Genomic DNA, 5,291 nt, shown 5'->3' with positions numbered 1-5,291 from the left:
CAGACCTCCTGCGATCATCGGAGTCTTGATGGGGGCGATAGGGTTGCGTTAGATGGTGCAGAGGGGGGGGAGCTCTCTCGTCATCACCTCCTGGCCCATCTTTATGCAGTCCTCCTCTGGAGGTAACCAATCCCCGTTCAGCTCCGGGTCTCGATCCTCCAATGACGGACGGCACCTGGAACTCATTTACATACTTAATCACCGCAACACACACCCATTCATAACAATACGACGGCAGTCGTAACACTTGGACTGAAACAGACGAAAAGTTACCTTAAATAACACCTTTCTCTCCAAGGAACAGTAAGCGAGCCGATTAAAAAGTTCCCTGACTGATCGGAGGTGAGACAGTTGACACCCAGGGGTTGCTTAAGAAGCCATCACCAGGTAAAACTGACATGTTCCGGGTGACGTGTCATGTGGAAACTGAGTGCAGAAGGGACGTGCTGATCCGGTTGGACCACACATTTGATAAAGTAAAATTAGTATAATACTAACCTTACTTTCATCCTTTACTTTGGTCTTTATTTGCCAAAACTTAAGCTGAAAGTGCCAGTAAAATTCTTTGGTTGTGTTAACAACCAAAGAATATCAGAGCTGATAGTTTTACTGTTCTATATAAGTAATCTGAGTTTATGTGAATTGAAATTCGGACGCGAGTTTTATCTCATTTAACTTTGACGCTTGCTATAGGAATAACCACAATCAAGTGTACTTATGATTAGTTCAATTTGTGTAAATAAATGATTGCATAGTCTTTTGTGAATCAACTTGAGCTCGTCTGAACGTTAACTTATTGTGTCACTTTTCACTTTGCACAGTCAAGATATTAAAAGTAATGAGAAAATACCTTGGTAAAACTTTTCTCATAACCTTGTGTATGAGAGATGTAGGAAAAGCTTAATTCACCCTAAGCTCTCTCCCCTACAATTTTCTCCAAGACCTTAAACAAAAAGGGTAGCTTTGAAATGGGCCAGTAGTTATTCAGATCAGATGGGTTTAAAGATTGCTTTTTAGTATGGGTTCCACAACTGTTTTTTTAAAGGATTCTGGGACACATCCTGATGTAAGTGAGAGGTTTAGCAAGTCCGCAAGTTTGGGTCCTACTACGTCAAAAACAGCTTTTAAGAATCTGGGAGGTAAGATATCAAGAGAGGAGGCAGATGGTTTCATTTTTTGGATTATGGTCCCAAGATTATTCACAGTTACCAGATCAAAAGAAGACCAGGAAGGAGTGAGACTGTTCTCAGGAGGGGTGGTTTTGTGAAAAGGAGCATGAGACGGTTGAGTTGAGATGCTGTGCCGGATGTTCTCAATTTTAACGACAAAGTGTGTTAGGAATTTGTTGGGACTGGCAGGTGAACAGGCAGTAAGGAGAGAAAATGACCAGGGAAACCAACGTGTCCATGGTGCTGAATAAGGCTCTGGGGTTTTTCTTAAAGCGGGTGACCAACTGAGCAAAATATTGAGACCTGGCATTTTTTATCATGGTCTGCAGTGATAGTCTGAGATCTCTAAGGTGAAGCATGTGCACTTCTAAACGGGATGACTTCCACAGACGCTCTGCCTGCCTACATTTGCATCTAGCAGAGCAGATGGTCTCATTTATCCATGGAGTAGGTGTTTTAACAACAGAGGATGTTACAGTACAGTCATTAAAAACAGTTGAACAGTGATGGTCTAATAAATCGATAAAATCATCTGGTTTGTTTATATAAGCCAGGACAGATGGGTCAAAAGAGGCAGAAAAAGTGACAACAGCATCCTGCTTTAAAATCTTTTTCTGAATCTGTTGTCTGGGGGGAGGGGGCTCCAAGACAGAATTAACATAAAAAACACACCAAAATGGTCGCTAATTTGCAAGTCTTCAACAGACACATTATTTACATTCAAACCCAGAGAACAAACCAAGTCCAACATGTGACCACGCTGGTGAGTTGGGCCTGAAACATGTTGAATAAAGTTAAAACAGTCCAGAATGGAGATGAAATCACGGGTCTCACTGCAATCTGCATTATCAAAATGAAAGTTAAAGTCACCAAGCAGTAAAATGCAGTCCTGTTTTATGATGGAGGATAAAAAAATCAGCAAATTCTTTAAGAAAGTTTGTAGCTGGTCCAGGAGGGCGATAAGTCAAGATACAGTAAAAAGGGGAAGAAGAACCAACCTTAATAGTCTGTGATTCAAAGGATGAAAAAGTCCTTGTGTTTACCAGCCGGCAAGAGAAACTGTCCCGATGTAGCGTTACCAGTCCTCCACCGCACCGATCCAGCCAAGTCGTCACAACCACCGCGTCGCCAGGAGAGCGCAGTTCATTCAGGTGGAAGTGTTCATCCTTCTTCTGCCAGGTTTCAACCAGAAACATAAAATCCAGTTTTTTTAGAGTGGAACAGGTTGTTGAGCAGGAGAGCCTTGTTGCTGATGGATCTCGCATTCAGAAGAAACATCCGGAGCGGCGGAGGGTTGTTGAGGTCCGGCGGTGAAACCAGAGGAATTTGGATGAGGTTCCTTTTGCGAAGCTCAGAGCGAGAGTTGTGGTGCTAGCTTTGGGAGGAAATCGATGGTGGGAGGCTGGGCCAGGCGCGGTGTGCGCTGAGAGGGCCATCAAGGTCCCGGGCCCCGGTCAGGTAGAGGAGGCAGCGAGGCCAGACTCTGTTAGGTGGGGCACCTCCAGCAGCTCGTCTTTTCCGCACTGCAGCTCCCGTACGGCAGCCTTGCTTTCTGGTGTTTCCTCGCTGGACTACCACAAGATTCAGGGAGACAGATCAGATGCCTATCCGGCTCTGAGAGATGGAGGAAAGGTGGCGGAGGGTGAGCGCGGCTGTAATCTTCCCACGAGTTTGAAGGCCGCTCCATTTATCTCCGAATCGACAGTAAGGACTAACGGTCATACTGGAGCTGAGGGAACACAGCAGCCAAGATGTTCATGTTGATCTGAGGGCAAAAGGTAAGTCCAGGTGTTTGAGATAGAAAAATCAAAAACAGATGTAGAAATATAAAGAAAAAATGTAACCAAGAGTAGGAACACGAGATGGAGCAGCCGAACAAAGGCGTCGCCATCTTAAAAAAATGCATAATATATACAGTATATTTTATGCAATTATGCATAAAATTCTGAAACACACCTGATGGATCACTTCCAGGCAATAAAAGGAACAGATTTGGTCAGGTGAAACCGGTCCTGGAAGCTCAGCAATGGGTTTTATAACAGCCTTCCCCCTGAACCACTGGCGGGTGATATTTCTGCAATAATGCATAAAATTCAGAAACCCACCTGATGGATCACTTCCAGGCAATAAAAGGAACAGATCTGATCAGGTGAAACCAGTCCTGGAAGCTCAGCACCGGGTTTTATAGCCGCCTGCGAGAGAGTTTTATATTGTGTGCTTTGACTTTGAAAAAAGGGCAGTACTCTTGTGTTAGCCACGTTGACCCTGATAGTTTTTTGTTTTGTTTTTCCTCCCCTGTATGGAGAGAAGAGAGGAGAGTTCTTTGAATAAATGGAGACAAGTTCCCGGGCTCCAAAGTTATTTGACACTGTGGTTCTCGCACTGGAAAGGGTTTCCAGCCCTCATAGCTCGCACGTTACAGTGAGTCCTAATTGAAGGAGATTTAAAAATGGTACTTTTTGTTCAAGCATCACTTTTCTGTTTCTCTGTCAGGAGGAAGTAAGGATTTTATCTTTTCTTTTTTTTGTACGTAAATATATGGTTAAGTAGATAGTTTTGTTTGACAATACTTTAAATTAAATAAAACTAGCAACACATTACGTTCTGTTTTATTTACTTTAAAGAAGGAGGAGTAGGGAAGCCATATTGTGTTTTTTTGATACTAAGACTGGACGAGTAGCTCTCGGCAAACTGCCGACTTCAAAAGTAGCTCTTGGTTCATAAAAGGTTGGGCACCCCTGGTCTACCTTCAATAGTGGACAATTAAAATGGACAGTTCTCACATCTCATTTGTTTGAGTTTTGGTTTGTAAGGTTTTTGCAGAAATTACGCTTTCTCTCATTACCTCTCAGATTTTTCCTATAACCAGGTCAACATCCATAGCACTCTAAATGTTTGTTTGTTTGTTTTCTCTTTTGCTTTTCAGTTTAGCAAAAACTTTGTGGAAAACATCTGTTCATTCCTCACCGTCATGATGATAATGATGGTGAATGCAGCTGCAAGAAGAAGTGCTCTCTAAACAGAAGACACCTGTAAACAATGTTTTTTTAAACACCAGTTGAGCAGCGTCATACAGTCCAGTATGCACTTCTCTGGTTTCTTTACTTTAATAAAGTCATAATGAAAAAAACTCAGTGTATTGTTTATGTGAGTTTCTGCTTTGGTACATTTTCTTTAGGATACCAATATGTCAAACTACGTTTCAAATGTGTTTTTGGTGTATTTACCATTTAATAACAGAATCACAATCACCTGAAAATAATTAAAATGGTCAGGAGTCTTTGAACAACTTTCATTAGGTTTATTTTAGCTGTGCTGTACAGGGAGCTGGACACAGACCACGTTAGCTAAAACTAATAAAGTTATCAAAAAAAGCCTTTAGCTTAAGTTGATACGTTGATATGAAGTCTGGGTGTAAGACTCAGTTTCAGTACTCTGTAGTTTGATGCAAATCACTGGTAATTAAAAGTCCAAATRTGAGAAAATGGTAAACATTGTTTCCTCCTTCCTTCATCACTTTATCATGAATCATAGAATGCTCCATTTTACCAGTCAGAGTAACAACATAACCAGGTGATGAWGAGTACTTCACTTTCTCATTGGTTTTGCTGCTTGGGTCCAAAATGACAGAGACAAACAGCAGAATTTAAAAGAGCCCCAGCACACAGAGGCAATTCAATGATGTTTCACATGATGGGGTGTGAAAGTTTGGGCAGCCTTGTTAATTTTCCTGATTTACCTTTATGAATCATTGATTGTTTGGATAAAAAAATCAGTAAAAAAGATCATATAGGGACGAACACAGTGATATTTGAGAGGTGAAATGAATTTTATGTGATTCACAGAAACTGTGTAATAATTGGTTAAACACAATTAGGCAGGTGCATAAATTTGGGCACTGTCGTCATTTTATTGATTTCAAAACCTTTAGAACTAATTATTGGAACTCAAATTTGGTTTGGTAAGTTCACTGACACTTGACCTCCACACACAGGAGACTCCAGTTATGAGAAAGGGTATTTAAGGGGGCAATTGTAAGTTTTTCTCCTCTTTGCATCTTGTCTTACAGTTTAATGATGGTGGTGCCGGTGCATAGCAGCCCCACCTCTGTCAGTGTGCCCC

General features: G+C 41.6%; 1 long non-coding RNA gene across 2 annotated transcripts in view; it reads left to right on the top strand.

The window, feature by feature from the left end:
• LOC106513763 (uncharacterized) overlaps window positions 1-4,189 on the top strand; it is a 13,479-nt gene extending 9,290 nt beyond the window's left edge. For both annotated transcript variants that reach the window (XR_001309825.1, XR_001309826.1), the window contains exon 3: window positions 4,096-4,189. This is a non-coding gene — a long non-coding RNA (uncharacterized LOC106513763). The remainder of the gene's footprint in view (window positions 1-4,095) is intronic.
• Window positions 4,190-5,291: the final 1,102 nt, after the last annotated feature.

This window comes from Austrofundulus limnaeus, unplaced genomic scaffold (assembly GCF_001266775.1).
Source record: "Austrofundulus limnaeus strain Quisiro unplaced genomic scaffold, Austrofundulus_limnaeus-1.0 Scaffold14, whole genome shotgun sequence".
Taxonomy (NCBI): Eukaryota; Metazoa; Chordata; class Actinopteri; order Cyprinodontiformes; family Rivulidae; genus Austrofundulus; species Austrofundulus limnaeus.
Note: the sequence above shows the minus strand (reverse complement) of the source record. Positions and strands in the feature narration are given on the sequence as shown.